The following is a 16,315-nucleotide window of genomic DNA, read 5'->3' as shown; positions in this document are numbered from 1 at the left end:
TGGTTCATGCGCGACCGGCACCGCGTGCAACCCCGGCGCGGCGGGCAAACCGTGCAGACTGCTAGTCGTCATTCGGTGCAGCTGCACCGAACGAGGATCGCGGCGGAACAGGCAACGTCCGAGTCACAAAGGTCTTCCAGGCACCCGAAGGCCCTAAACCTGGCTGCTTCCCGGACGTACACTTCGCGAGACCAGCTGGTGAAGGTCAGATGGTGATGATGTGGCAAAGGTGGTGAATAAGTCGCGAAAGCCGGCAGACCAGGTGGTGAATTCACCACCTGGTCTGCCTCTGAGTTGTCGTGGTATTGCATGTCTATAGATTAACAATAGACAAACATCGTTAATCTGGGCCCAACCCGTGTACGCTGTAACCAAGCGCAGGTACCGGTGGATAATACGTAGCTGCGTTTGATATAAGCCACTGAAGTTGTATACTGCTGAGATTGCTGTAGAGCCTATTTGTAGACATTAGTATACACATAGTGTATACCTCCGCATTTGTTGACCACATGATATGATCTACGTAGTCGGTCTCGGCAATCCCAAGACAGTCTTCACAGTTGTCGCATCACTTTTGCGGCAGTAGAATAAAGAAAGCAAAACGCCGATCCAATTGTTATAATAGTTGTTATGAACGCCAGCTTCAGCTACAAGTGGATTCCAAACAGGCATCGAGCTAACAGCAAGGACACTCGTAATGTTTGTAGCTGACAACGCGGACTTTGTGAATGTGCGATGAACTGATGTCGCGCATGTGGTGTTCGCGTTGTGTGTCGTCCGATTCTCGGATACTTTTCACATTTTCTTCATACCTCGGCTGCGTCACTAACATAGGGCGGTTTTTTGTTGACTGATATCCTGCACTATAAACCCATCAAAGTTTCTCATTCACTTAAAATAGGTGCCAAATCATCAGAGCCCACCCAGTATTTCGCCGGCGGTATGCCTGGGCAGCCACGCATATGAGTACCTCAATGCTGTACTGATTGCTTTGACCTATCACCGGAACAGAAAATTAGCACTAACATACGTGCGGGCATCACATTTGGTGGTACGCTGGAAGATATGCTACAAGTACGCTGTATTACTAATCGACGCTGGCAATAATGCGTCTGAAACGTTTGAAGGGCCCTGTAATGGCTTTTACAAACAGCGCATTCAAGTTAGCGTTCCAGTCTCATACGATAGCCCAAAGCGTTTGTCATACAACCTGCCAGCGCATTTCCTTCGTCCACGAAAAAAAATGAATAATGGTGATAAAGATGAATAAGCCACCCGTTCCGGCGCGCATGGCGCGCAGAGAGAGAGCGAAAAAAAAAATGAAGGAGGAAAAGGCGCTCAGACTCCTCCGAGCGCGCGCGGAGCTCCTGCGCATGCTCGGAGATGTTGCGCATGCGCGGCGGTGCGCCATCTCAACGAGCGCGCCGGGCACGTAAACAGTTGTACCGGTGTGCGGTGTCCGCCTGAACGTTGGTGTCTGTGTATGCGTGTCATCTTTGTGGCATCACACGTCAACTACACTGAACGGTAAGCTTTAGCAAAGATGTTTTGCGTCAATAGCTCATGATTATGTGAGCGCATTTCGTAGCGCGAAGCGGCTGAATGTAGCGCAGGCGACTCGGGTATAGTGTCGGTTTGTCGTTGACATGGTTTCATAACGCGCTCTTGTTCTCGCTTCTACTATACGGAATGTTTTACGGCGAGCGATCGCTCGGGCTTGTTGATTTTCGCATATTAGTTTAGGTGCGTAAAGAAGGAAGCTACACCATGTTTTAACTTGATATTGAGCTACCACTAAGCGGATTGTGTATGTTGGGCAGCCAGTGTGGTAGATCTCATTTCGTGGCGCTTGATCCGGCCGCGATGAATGCTGCGCCGCATGTGTAGTGAAATTCTCGTGACACGCTTTACGTATATATCTCGAAATTGTGTTAGCATCAAGAATGTTCTGACAGACACGTATAGTTAAATAACTGCTAACGTACTCGGATGAAAGGCCGTCTTTGCGGGGCATGCATCAGCAGTGTGTGCACTGCCGTTTTCGCATTGTTTAAAGGTAGCAGTATTTTTAAGGTTTCTGGCAACCAATCTAAATAATTTTGGGAAGTTACCGCAAGCAAAACACGAGACTTGAAGAAATGTCAAGCGAAAATCTCTAGATTCACCCAATCTATTTATATGCAACCACAAACGCTTTTGGAGCATGAAACCTGCGATAAGCTCAGTCACTCGCAGCTTCGCAACTTAGCCGAAAAAATTGGAGCACAATAAATTAGTCGCTCCGGGAAGCACCTTTACACGTTTCAGACTGAAGGCATTGCGTTTGACGGTGGTTGGAAGATTTGTTTTTTGTCTCGTTTTTAAACAGTTTAGCAGCAGAAGTTATCTTTCGAGCTATATGAAAAGCGTTAAGCGCCTTTCGATGCTTCGGGGTTATGCAGTTTACGTGCTCTTAATCTCTAGGCAGCTGCTGGCGCAGATTCGCATTGTGCCAGTCGTGCACGGTATGAAGCCCTTGTCGTGCGCAATAAGTGTTCCGGTTTTCATTACTGTTGCATGTAGTGCCGTGGTCTTGGACAGACTGCATACTATATGCGCTGTACAAAAGAAAAAAGAGCCAGATTATCAATTTGGTGGTCTTTTCTTAGTAGATAACGCACAGATTATTCAAATAATTCAGTGGACATTGCATTTGTTCTACCCTTATTAACACACCTAAGAGATCGTAACATGTTTTAGCTAATAAGTAACCTGATCAGTACGCCCCCATTCATGTGCATTCTACTGAAAGTGTGGCAAATGTATTCATCTCGAAGTATGAGAAAAGAGACTATGCAGACTGTTCTAAGCTGAAATAAATTGCAAATGTTAACGTGATTGTTCAAAACTGCAGTCAGTATGCTGAGCATGTTCGATCGGCACGGGCACATTGCATTAACACCTGAAAAATGTGCACAGTCCAGCAGGGTATCTTTGTTTCAACAATTATTATTATAGGAATCGTTTGGCATTCTCACATTTCTTTCATTTTTATGAGTACACTGTGTGTCACATGTACCTGTCTTGAAACGAAACGTACCGTTGCTAACACCGGCGACCATTATGGTTGTCTAACTGCTTATCATACTGTAATATAACGAAACATCATAATGGTACTGATTAATATTGCCATGTAGTCTTTAGTCATAGGTAAACAAAGTTAACTAGAGGCATAAGTGGTGAGAGCAAATTATATAGAAAACTACTATTGAACCGTAAAAATAACTCATTGTATAGTTTTCCCTCACATTGTTGCATTTGTTTTACGCGTGTCTCTGTGTCTTCCGTGCTATACTCGTGTGGCCATCAATTACGAACTTGCCGAAGCTCTTGTCAGCTTTATTAAACAAGGGATTCAAGTCAGTTGCATCTAATACTACATGTTAAGTGACTGACGTGTTATTCGTTTTGTCTAAATATTATGGACTGGCACTACTTGGCAATTATTAAACCATAGTATTTTTTATTGCACTTAAGCTGCAGGCGTCATAGATTGCCAGAAAAGTTTCATGAAAACAGCCAGGAAAGGCTTGGAAAAAGATCGGGAAATTTTAAATTGGCCACATAGGTATGCTGTCTTGTTACATGTCAAAGTTTCCAGAAAGTCTCTGTGCTAAATATATTTTTAAAACGTTTCTCTTCATAGAAATTAAAGGAAATTGGTTCTATTTATTGAAAAAAAAAAGAAAGTCAAGCAGACTGACAAGGCATTTCTTACTCAATATGTTTTTTTTTGCGTTAACTAAACGTCCTGAACCTCGATAGCCTAGAAAAAATTTTCATCTTTCAAAGCACCTTAAATAATTTACTGTGATAGAATTCATTCGAACTATACTATCAGTTCTGTTTCCTAGGAGGTGCATATCCGTCGTGCCATGACACAAAGTGCTCGTGTGGTATTTCGGGTGCTCATGTGGTATACCTAACTTGGAAACCTGTTAGCATGCCCAAGAGGCCTCATTACCTGCAAGAAATTAAGGTACCATATCAATACAATCAACCCATCTGCCATCTGTTGAAGTTATGGCCAATGACCCATTCATTTAAAAGTATGAGAAATACATTTCAAAGTGTACTAAGCAAAATAAATTACAATCTTAGGCATGATACTGGGAATATTCCAGTCACGTCTTCTGAAAACATCCCTCTGCACGGGCATACTTAACTACCAGCCAAAAAAACTGTACAGACAGCCCAACTGGGTAACGTTTCCGCAATAAATATAGGGACCATTTGGGATAAGTACATTAATGCATCATATATGAACTTGTCATAAAAGGGAACATACTGTTGCTGACACGAGCAGCAGTTGTGACTGTTTAATTGTTCACCATACCATGCAATAGAACATTGCATAAAGGTACTGATTTGTATTGACAAGCAGCCATTAGTCATAGTTAAACCGCATTAAGTATTGACTTAGATGGTTTCAGTAAATATATTCAGCTGCTTAATGAACATACAAAGAATACACATCTGTTATTTTTGCCTCATATTGCTGCATGTACTTATTTGCAGCATACACCTGCAGCACCTTTGGGACTAATGACACAAAGGTCAAGGCCAGCCTGGTGACCATGCTTGCCAAGGAGTAGTGTAAATATTTAATCTGTTTCCATAATAGCATAAGACAAGAATTTAAGGAATTCATGTATTATATCGAGCAATGAAAACGGTTAATGCATTGCCGGTGCATTTGTTTTATTTTTCGCACTGCATGATTCAGCACTATATAAATTCTTTCTGTTTATGCAACATATATGAAAGTACAGCTGGTTCAGGAGCTTTATTAATCTACTAACGGTAATGCAAAAGTGCAGATGAAAAGGAACAGGTGCACATGCATAATATCTGCATTCCATGCATTTCCATGCATTTCATATCTATAAAATGAAATGAAATACATTCAAAACGTTTTGCTACCGCATGTAATGAAAAATGTAAACTAACTTGTAGATAGCCGCTATGGAGTTATGGCCTTATACACTCTTTGTAGACTTGTCTATAAAATGTCTGTGTCTATAGAGTGTCCATAAATTAATGAAAATGCATGTTTGTTGGCAAGTATATGCAGAATGTCATAGAAAAAAGTGTATTGGATTATAAAGTTCTGTTTTTGTAGACTGAAGTCTATAGAATGTCTATAGTATATATACATTTGTCTGTAGACATTCCATAGACTTCAGTCTACAAAAGTAGAACTGTAAGCCTATACACTTGCCCATAGACATTATGCAGACAACTGTCTACAAACATGAATTTTAATTAATCCATAGACACTCTAGGCTCGGACTTTTTATAGACTAGTCCATAAAAAGTGTATGTCCATAAGTCTATAGACGGTCTATAGACAGTCTATAGACTTAGACTTCTTATAGACTAGTCTATAAAAAGTGTATGGCCATCAGTCTATCGAAAGTCTATAGACAATCTATAGACTCAGACTTTTTATAGACTAGTCTATAAAAAGTGTATGGCCATAAGTCTATAGACAGTGTATAGACAGTCTATAGACTCAGACTTTTTATAGACTAGTCTATAAAAAGTGTGCGGCCATAAGTCTATAGACTGTCTATAGACTAGTCTAAAGAAATGTCTATAGACAGTCTATAAACTCAGACTTTTTATAGACCAGTCTATAAAAAGTGTGCGGCCATAAATCTATAGACTGTCTATAGACCAATCTAAAGAAATGTCTATAGACAGTCTATAGACTTCATAGACAAATGTCTATGGACTGTCTATGGACTTTCTACAAAAAATTTTGTAAGGGTAAGCCTCCGCGGCGGGATACCTCTGCGCGTTTATCCTCAGCCTTGTGGTACTTCCGACAACCTGAAGTGCACTTTTCTGTCCCAAGGATACGAAAGAAAGCTGATCGGCCAGTCTCTGCCTGGAAGCAGGCAACTCAGGATTGTTGCGAGGTTATCAACTTTGACAGAGGGCGCATGAACCTGGATGGTTATTCCACTCATATCGGTTGCACCGGCGCAGTGGTTATCCCTGCAGGATGAATCAGTATCAAATACAAGTTTTATCATGTCACAACATCGATGAGTTGGGAGCTCATCGCCCTGCGAGGAGCCGTTGAATATGTTAAGCAACAGGCCAATTGTTGCGCAATATTCTGTGACTCGAAGGCCGACTTACAGTGTCTTCTGTCTGCTATTTGTCGCGGGTTCTGTGAACTCCTGTCAGATATAGGAGAAACGCACGACCACGTGAACGTGAAAGGACACAATATCGTGTTTAAGTCGTTGCCTGGTTATTGCCGTATCTTCGGTAACGGCCTCGCCGACGAATCTAATAGAAAACATCAAGGAACAAGCCTTGCTTCTATACCTTTATTGAAAAGTGACGCTGCCAATCACCTAAACAAGCTCGCACCTGACTCCGTATTACAGAAGTGGCACACACCTCACTTCATAAACTCGCCATCGGTTTCATTCACTTGACCCGTCTATGCAACTGCACCTGTTGTCCTGTCTTTCCCGAAGTAAAGAAGTCATACAGTGTAGCATAACGCCTAGGCATTGCATTAACCAAGTCACTCTTGAGTGAAATGACTGATAGCACTGAGCACAATAAATATGGTCGCATAGATACTGTTGAACACCTTCGGTACTACTGCCTGTCCTTTGCAAATGAAAGGCTTGCCCTCCGCATCGCTCTAAACCAGCTAGACGGTATACTTTTCTCGTTGGACAAGATCTTGGAACCATGGTCTCGCATATCACAGCTGGAGAGTGCCAGAAATGAGATGCGCTGTTGTGATTTCAGACGGGAACCGGCCACACGTGAGCGTTTATGACGCAGCACTGAGAATATTCACTACTTCGGCTGATTCAACACTGGACCTTCTATTCTTCTCTGAATCATTCCCTCCCCGTTCCAGCAGTGCAGGATTTCCAAGTGGGCTCGGTCCTGGTTTATGTCTCTGCATTTCATTTGTTCTTGTCCCTCTCTTTTACCGTTGAAGCAGCGCTTTCTGACGACGCATGCGCGGAGTGTTGTCGCGAAGCACCGCTAAGTCAGCAGCCTCTGTGTGGCCTACAAGTTGAACATAAACCATCGACGATGATTGTAAATGCGAAAGAACAGCCGAACGGGTCTTCGAGAAAGCTATTCGCTCTTGCAACCAAATTATGCATGTTATTTTTATTCCTCGTTCGCTTAATATATGACCTGATGATATTTCAGCAGTTCTGAAAGCACAGATATCAAAGTAGTTAGTATTTTTAGTTTGCTCTGGAAACCACTTTCCGCGCCCAGCTGACAACTAATGATTTTCGGTAGCGGATGTGGGGCAGATGGTACGTCATATATTTGTGTGGGCTGTTCCTTTTGGTTGATTGGGTGTGGAGATCATACCGTGCGTGTTAATACCTTACATGTAGTTGCAACTTTTCACCAGAAATACTTGTTTCACGCTTTTGAAATCTACACAGAATGCTGAGCCGTGTGCAACATAATAAACCTCTGCAACTGACACTATAGGTGCGCTGTCAAGCGGTGTACGTTAAGATATCTCGGTACGCTCCCTCTCCAGGTGTGGGCGAGCGCAATGAGGCGCCAAGCTTCGACAAATCGCCCCGTGACATCCAGAAAGAGAGCTGAGTGCTTACTTCAAGCCGCAAATACACATCATCAAAAGAAAAAGAAACTGCGTCGGCCGGGAATCGAACCCGGGCCACCCGCGTGGCAGGCGAGTATTCTTCCACTGAACCACCGACGCCGATATGCTGCTCGTACAGTTTTCCTTACATAGCGCGGAAAATTGCGCAATGTCTAGCCGTATGTAGGTCAATGCGCTCGCTCGAGCACAGTTGCCCGCCAACCGGGCGCTTGCGTAGCGAAACGAGGGATTTTGCAACGCAAATTGCCGCTTGATATTAAAAAGGACCATTGGCGCATAACAGCGAATTCATAACGCCAAGAAGGACAAGGCTCTTCCGATGTGCGTCACTCAGCGCCGTCAGCGTCTCAGCATGACGTCACCGGCACCCGTGCAGTGCTCCTCGTTGGCGAAACATAGGCACCACCGACTCTTGGCATGGCGCATTCGCGCAGCGCCTTGTGTGGACTTGCACCTCGTGGATGCTTGCACAGTGGGTAATCATTAGGGTGCCGTATGGAACGGCTTCGCATTCATTCTGACCACTTGGGTTTCCTCGACGTGCACCTAAATTACGACATACAAGCGTTTTGATTCGAAAGCACTATATATGTCCCCTGAGGCAGAATGGCCGGCGTTGTAGGCAACGAGGGGGACCAGAGATCATCATCATCAGTGACGTCATCAGCGCCTTGTGTGACGTTAGTAGCAATACAGAATTAACATTAGGACAGGTTAGAGTAGGGTGACTTAAAGGGGAGTAAAGTGAAAAAAAGGTGAAACAAAGTGAATGGAGGTGAAATAAAGTGGATTAAACTTGATTCAATTTAGAGCAAGGTGGATTAAGGTTCGTACAAATTAGAGCCAGGCAGATTAAGGTCGAGTTGTGAAGGACACGTGACAATGTATGACGCCACGTATCATGGACGTAAACAGCTAATTAGACAAATCACAATGCTTTCACATTCAAATCACGTAAGGATGCCTAAGTGTTCTTTTGCATTACGTTCTTTTGCGTTACGCCCCATCAGAATTTGGTCACCGCGGCGAGGTATCGAACCTGCGACCTCGTGCTGGTGCAGCGTCGTAGCCACTCCCTTATGAAAATGACTGTTGAAATGTTGTTGGCATATCGTTGATGAATTGTTGACTCAATAGCCTTTCAACAATACCTCAATAATTATTGAAACCACAGAGCAGTAATTCAACAATAAAGCTGTTGGGTAATTCACAACAAAAAGTCGTTGACTAAATTCTGTTGATATATTGTTGAATAGTATTGAGTATTATTGAGCCATTGTTGAGTAATTTCCAAGAATAAAGTCATTGACTAAATCCTGTTCCTATATTGTTCGATAGTATTGGGTATTATTGAGCCTTCTTGAGTAGTTTCCAACAGTAAAGTCGTTGACTAAATTCTGTTGATATATTGAGCTGTTGAGTATTCACAAAAATAAAGTCGTTGACTAAATGCTGTTAACTTATTGCTGAATAACATTGAGTCTCCTTGAGCAATATTGAGTTTCAAACTATATGTGGAAAACACACGCACATGTGTATGTGTGCGTCTTTTCACATATATATTGTTTTACTGATCACTTGATCACCATTGCGTGTGTACAGGGTGTTTCACGTTACTTGAACCATACACTTATCTACCGAGTGGGCAGGAGGAGAGTGACCCCAGCCCACCCAGTAGATCCGTCTTTGGTTGGTTTAAGTTACGTGAAACGCCCTGCACGTATATATATATATATATATATATATATATATATATATATATATATATATATGCCTTCATAATAAAGGTAGTCTTTCTTGCGTATACATTTCTGGTTGTTCTCGCTGCTTATGCATCTCCGAGGGCTGTCAGTGTCTGTTGCATACTTAGAAGAACCGATGGTTAGTAGAAGTAGTAAAAAAACAGATAGGTTTTTAATAATGCTGAGAACAATATTATGGACCTATGGTCACACGGTTGTCGAAACGAATTACATACTACTGAGGTAGTAAGAGCCATCTGCTTATACTAGAAAACAGAAGAAAAAGAAGTACGTGAAATTAGCTATCGCTTCATGGGAGCACGCACGGGCGCCGACATGATGGTGCTCGCTGAGCACCATCAGCCTAAAATGAGGCCGTATGTAAATTATCACCGGCACTAATGTTCTGCTGGCGCTATCGGCTAGAGAATCACTGGCGAATAATAATTCACCCAGAAAGCCAAAAAACCATTCTTTTGTGCTTTTATTCAACCCGTATCCAATTGTATCCATCCTCGGACCTAATGCTATTCAATCTGGCCATGACACGTGTGGCAGAAAGTCTTGAGCGAGACACTTCGGCCCCTTTTACCATTTACGCCGACAATATAACAATATGGACGGCAGCGGCGGATTACTACGACATACAGAGCATGCAAACTGAACTACAAGCAGTGATCCTGAGCCTTAGCTAAACTTTAGATAACCTTGGACTGCAACTCTCGCCAGAGAAGACGGAATTGATCAGCGTAGACGGAAAGAAAGCGACCAATGTAAACAAGCAGATCACTTTACGCATCGGCCAAAGCGATATTACGTCGGCCAATGGACCATGTACGATCCTTGGAGCACAGATTGCTAGCTGCATCCGCCCCCAGCTATGGATTCGCACACTAAAGCAAAAATGGAGACCGCTGTTGCACATGGTTAGACGAATATCGAGCAAGTATGGCGGAGCGCGTCAGAAAGCGTGCCAAAAGCTTGCAAGAGCGGTCGTGGTTGGAAGGATTCTTTACGGGGCACCCTTGTACGAATTCTCTAAACAAGACCTCGGCGACATCGAAAAGTTGCACAGGGTCACGCTCCGTACGATCACTGGGCTACTGAAGCACACGAGGAACGAGGACCTGCTCAAGCTCGTAACGATTCCACCCGTACAGGACATAATCAGTGAAGCACGAATTCGAATGCAATCCCGGTTGAAAAACACGACCCAAGAAAAATAGATCATGGCATGGGATAAACAAGTCCATGCGAAGCCAGAGCCCGCGGAAGCGACCATAACGCAACCATGGGAAGCACCACTGGGCATACGGAGGCAACAACGCCCTATCGCCAGACGAAACGCGGAAGGTAGAACAATATTTGAAAAGAGATTGGAATTAAGAGCGCCGCAGCACGCCATTAACATCTACACGGACGCTGCAATTACAAACGCCATAGCAAACATGGCCTGGGTTAGCAGATCTGCACCCCAACACTATGGCTGGCACACATGTCAGCTTCCCGGGGGTGCAACCTTGCACGCTGGGCTCTTAGCTATATGGGGAGCGGTCAACACCATTCCCATTGACATAAGCGACATTGTAGAGCAGAGTGTGCGAAATAATAATCGGATCCTTACTGACTCGTACGAAGCGGTGACCGAATTAACGGTGCCTACGACAGAAGATGCTGTGGCCAAAGACACCAGAAAAAAGCTGAAGAATACAGGAGAATGGGACGAATGTTGAAATTCTATGGACACCGGGGCACACCGGCACGGATGGGGGAAACGCAGCCGCTCACTCAGTTGCCGCGCAAGTGGGTGGGCTTGAGTACACGTACAGCTCCCCACACTCCATTTCCTAGCCAAACCCCATGGACCAAAATCCATACCTAAAGATATTGGCCGAAGGCTCTCCTAGCAGAGCACTGAAGCATTATGTTCGTACTAAAATAAAAGCATACAGTAAACGGAGACTATTAGAAGCTACACCAGTGCTTGTGTTCGACGACAAGGGCGAGCTTACTCGCACGGAAGAAGTTTTTTTGAATAAGGTTATGGCCAACGCTGCATACACACCACACATACTTCAGAAATGGCACCAACCCAGACAAGCTACAATTGCGAACACTTATACCCGATGTACACATTGCCAGGAGTCATGCAGAGCAGACTTGTAACACCTCATTTGGAGCTGTGCAGCTTTTTCACAAGGGAGATCCAACATTCAACATCTACCACAGGGAGACATTAGATCACTAGGAATTCGAATACAAGCTAACGCTGAAACACAGAAAGCCATTGCGACATATGGCAGACAAAGCGGCCTGTTTCGAGTAGTGTTGAAGGGGTCGATCAGCCCATGTGAGAGCGGCGGAACTGAACATGCACCTGAGTCTCCATAAAGCGGAAGATGGAAGACTGAGATGAAGATATGCTTCAGCCAACAGTCCGGGAACCCACATACCTTTCCCTCCTAATCCGCAACAGCGGCCTAGAGGCGCCGCCTTCCTTAAAATAAAGGCTTTATTCATTCATTCAACCCGTCGTCCGCCATCGGCAACGGGAAGCCAGAAGGCGTTCAGTGGCAACACGTCATTGGCGGAGAGGACATACGGTGGCGCCATCTACCGGAAGCACCCCGATGACGTGGTATGAGGAATAACCCTGTGCGCACACATTTAGCTGCCGGCGTCCGGTTGAGGCACCACGCAAGTGCTTTCCTGGACGTTTATGATACCGGGCTGCGATTCAACCAATGCAAGCACCCCAATTCACCCACTTTGACCCCCACGTGATCCTGGCATGCCACGTCGAGTGGCGGGCTCAGCCGTAGCATATTAAAAAAAAGAAACAAAAAAGAAGGGCTGATCGACGCTCTACTCTGTAGTGTCAAGGGGCAAGCAGTCGCAAATGCACGGAAACACCCCGTTTTAGGGTAATTATCGACCACAACCTATCGTGGAGCCCGCACGTTTCATACCTGAAGAAGAGGTTAATGACAATAATACACCTCAAATTTTTCGGCGGAAAGTCATGGGGCACATCGATGTGGTCAATGCTGTAGCTTTATAACGCCTTGTTCCTCGGTTTCGCAAAATACAGCCTTCCTGTGCTTGGTTACACCTGCAAAACAAACCTGCGTGTACTCCAGGGACTACAAGCTCAAACCCTAAGGACTGTCTCGGTCTTCCGAGGTGTGCGTCAACAGCGGCAACAATTATCAAAGGTCGAGATCACCCATTATCAACGTACTTGGTAACCGACGCTCTCAGGGCGCATATTCGGCACGTTGCCCGACTACCTTCTCAGCATCTTGCCGCTTTACCGCAATTTTCCACCCGCAAGACCACCCGCAATTTTCAGTTGCATAATTGTTGGCAATCGTACCTCACTGCCATCGAACTACATGCCTGCAGCAAGACCGTGCTCGCTTTTATGGTGACTGCACAGACCTAAAATAAGCCTCACAATCCCAGGAATCAAGAAGGCTAACATGCAATCGTTTGCCCTGAAGCAGGCCACATTAGAACGTTTACATGAGGTTCACAGTGGACGCGTACACGTTTACGTCAATGGCTCAGTCACATCTGCAGGTTCATCTGCTGTTGAGGTGATGCCAACAAGATCCGCCGAAATACAGCTAAAAACGTCACATGCATAATCAACGACAGCTGCTGAACTAGAAGCCCTGCGTGCGGCTCTTCATTTCATTCAGGAGAAACCACCCCATGCATGGTCAGTCTTCTGTGATTCAAAGGCAGCCCTACAGAGTGTACTCTCGGCACTGTGCCATGGATCACATGAGCAACTCGTCGCAGAGATCAGAGAAGTCCACCATCGCATAGTTGACGAAGGACACGATATAATATATCAGTGGTTGCCTAGTCACTGTGGCAGATGGAGCTGACGCAGCTGCCCCATCTGCCCAGGACGGCGTCAACTGCGTTGCCATTCCTCTTTCGAGAGCCAATGCAGGGAAAAAACTTTCCATACTTGCACATTTCGTCCGATTCGTACTTGCACTTGCACAATTCATACTTGCACAATTCGTCCAATTTTACAAGTGTACGCCTTCATGCCCTGGACCCTAATTTACAGCTCCGTATTCCGCCCGAGCTTCCACGACGGGACAGCACCCTTCTACTCTGTCAATGGCTTGAAGTAGCATTTTCAAATGCGTACTGTTTTCTTATAGAAATGGCCAACAGCCCACTTTGTGACTTCTGCGGGTGCAATGAAACAATCGCGCACCTTGTTTGTCAGTGCTCTCGTTTCAACCCGCAAAAATCTGTCCTCTCAGCCACCCTAGACAAACTGGACAAGCGCCCAATGACAGAAAACAAGATCCTTGAAAACTGGCCTACGTGAACATGAGCGTGATCCACTATGAAGGCCCTGGTGCGGTACTTAAAAGACACTGGACTTTCTGACAAATTGTGACTACACTGTGTGACGTAGGATTGTACGGTGACACTGCGTAACACTAGGAACTCCTTTGCGGGCTGCGTGACAGTGCCCACGGAAACTGTTCGTGTGTGCGTTCGTGTGTACAGCGGGCCGAGGATGCCGCCAGGACCCACGAACTCCTGGTTCACCTAGGCGGGACCTTTGGCCCGCCTAGGTGCAGGGTACTCGCAGGGCACACAACTCGCAGAGCACACAATAAGGTTATTTCCTCCTTATCCTCCGATCCACAATGCGACATGGTACCGCTCTATGTGTAAAATGAATATCCTGCATGTTTGTCCATGCGGAAACCTGAAGCAGGGCGTGAAGACGCAAAGCTGCAATGAAGCATCGCAGCGTCAAGGCGACCATACGCGAGCGGCGGTCCAGCAAATCAACACCTCAGTCAAGATGCGATGCATCGTGTGGGAGAACGACAGCGCTGTCGTTCTCGCAGGCTGCGAAGGATGGCGCACAACAATGCCCGGATATTTTAAACACGTCTTGCTGTGTCTCCTGTGTACTACGTAAAGAAGCACAAGGGGTGCACGGAAGATAATATTAAGCATCGCATCACAAATGTCGTATGCCTTCGACATCCCCGCCAAATATGGTCAGTGAACGCCAACAGCACAGAAAGCTTCGATTACATCGATTCCCGCAGTGCATGGGACCTGCGTAATTTTTTTTGTCGGTCGCTTTGTACTACTGCAAAATTGAAATATCAAGCTGATTTTTGTTTTTAGGACGCTTACTCGAGATACGGATGCGTATACCCGCTGTCCACTAGCGATACTCGGTCATAGCAGTGAATGTTGGGAGAAAGGCGTGCTACTCTGCTCAGTGTGAGATGCGACGCGTGAGCGCTTTGTCACGCGCTTTCTCGTTGTAGCTCATATTCAGCGCCATAGTACATGGTTAAGGATTGCACGTGTCAACGAAGAAAACAGCGTGTGCTGCATTTCTGGAAAACAGGACCGTAAATTTTGTGCAGGGTTCAGATGGGGCGACGAGAAGATACATGCCCCACAAAGTCTGTTTTCGTTTGTAGGCGAGATTTATTAATGATTACTAGCTTGCAAAGAGGGCTTTTAGGTCACCAACTATCAACAAGCTGCTGCCGTTCTATTAATGGACAACGTCCCGTGACAGCAACACGTGTGACGAAGGCCACGGTACCAGTCCTACCTACAGAAAATATCGTGTGTACCACACGGGACGCCGAGCCAAGAGCTATAGACTCGCTTTTAAAGCGGTTCTCGACGTCTCTGTCGTGATTCACAAACGCTAGTCACCCTGGAAGCAGGAAGTAAATTCCTGGTAAATATTATGCAGGGCTCAGGTGGGGCAACGATAAAGAGGCCGTATGCGTGTCCCACGAAGAGTGTTTTCATTTGTAGGCGAGATTCATGAATGATTACTAGCTTGCAAAGAGGGCTTTTAGCTCACCAACTATCAAAAAGCTGCTGCCTTTCTATTAATGGACAACGTCCTGTGACAACGGCACGTGTGACGAAGGCCACGGCGCCAGTCTTGCGGACCGAGAATATCGCGCACCTCTGTACCGGACGGGACCCTGAGCCAAGAACGAGTCTCGAATATAAAGCGGTCCTCAACTCCTCTGTCGAGATTCAGAAAAGCTAAAGCTATCGACCCTGGAGGCAGGAAGTGCGCGGTGCCCACAGTCACCATGAAGTTAATTTTTTTTTGTCGTCGTATTCGTGACAGGACTGCTTTGCGTTCAAGCTCAGCATGGAGGACAAAACGGCTTTTTGCGAGGGAGAAGCCCCTTTCGACGCGGAGGAGGAGGCCGTGGAGGTTCCGGGGATCCTTTCGGCAGTGTCAGACGCTTCGGATGCGGCGGGTACAACCGCTGACATATTGTGGCTCATAAAAAGGTCGGTAGAAGAGCGCACTGAACCAGTGCCATTCATGTGTATTTCTTATCTGGCGCACGGCATGGTCTTTAGATTTGCGGCCACTGCTCTTAAGATGCACCACCACATCTTCCTCCAATCATGTGCGCCGCCTGTATTTCTCGCAAATGCCTAATTGAAATTTCCCGCCTTTAGCCTTTCTTTTACCACCGAGCTCGTTCACATTAGTTCAGTAGATGTCTGGGGTGTGTCGCACATTTATTCCTACTCTTGAGCTCTTTTCAGCAGTTACCTAGAACCTAATTATTGAAATGAAAATAATCCACTGTCCGCGTACAATATACTGCACAATATTTAGCCAGCACAGCTACACTTGAGTGCCACTTAATGCGAATCATTGTTTTTTGGCAGTAGAAGGGAAAACATGAACTGTGGCGATGATCCGAAGGGAAACGTACAACTCAAGTTTTGTAAATGGAATGTTTATCCAACAATGCATTGTTAGAAATGATAACTATGTACAATTTCACATTGTTAGAGTACGTACAATTATACATATGGACGTCACTCGGTATAATTATTCAAT

General features: G+C 45.4%; 1 long non-coding RNA gene and 1 other non-coding gene across 2 annotated transcripts; one reads left to right on the top strand and one right to left on the bottom strand.

The window, feature by feature from the left end:
* The first annotated feature begins 1,457 nt into the window (after nt 1-1,457).
* Nucleotides 1,458-15,744, top strand: LOC139057034 (uncharacterized). The gene is made up of 3 exons (XR_011512535.1): nt 1,458-1,527; nt 4,558-4,635; nt 15,581-15,744. It is a non-coding gene; the product is annotated as an uncharacterized lncRNA (long non-coding RNA).
* TRNAG-GCC (transfer RNA glycine (anticodon GCC)) lies at nt 7,704-7,774 on the bottom strand. The gene has a single exon. It is a non-coding gene; the product is annotated as a tRNA-Gly (tRNA).
* Nucleotides 15,745-16,315: the final 571 nt, after the last annotated feature.

Source organism: Dermacentor albipictus, chromosome 3 (genome assembly GCF_038994185.2).
Source record: "Dermacentor albipictus isolate Rhodes 1998 colony chromosome 3, USDA_Dalb.pri_finalv2, whole genome shotgun sequence".
NCBI classification, from domain to species: Eukaryota; Metazoa; Arthropoda; class Arachnida; order Ixodida; family Ixodidae; genus Dermacentor; species Dermacentor albipictus.
Note: the sequence above shows the minus strand (reverse complement) of the source record. Positions and strands in the feature narration are given on the sequence as shown.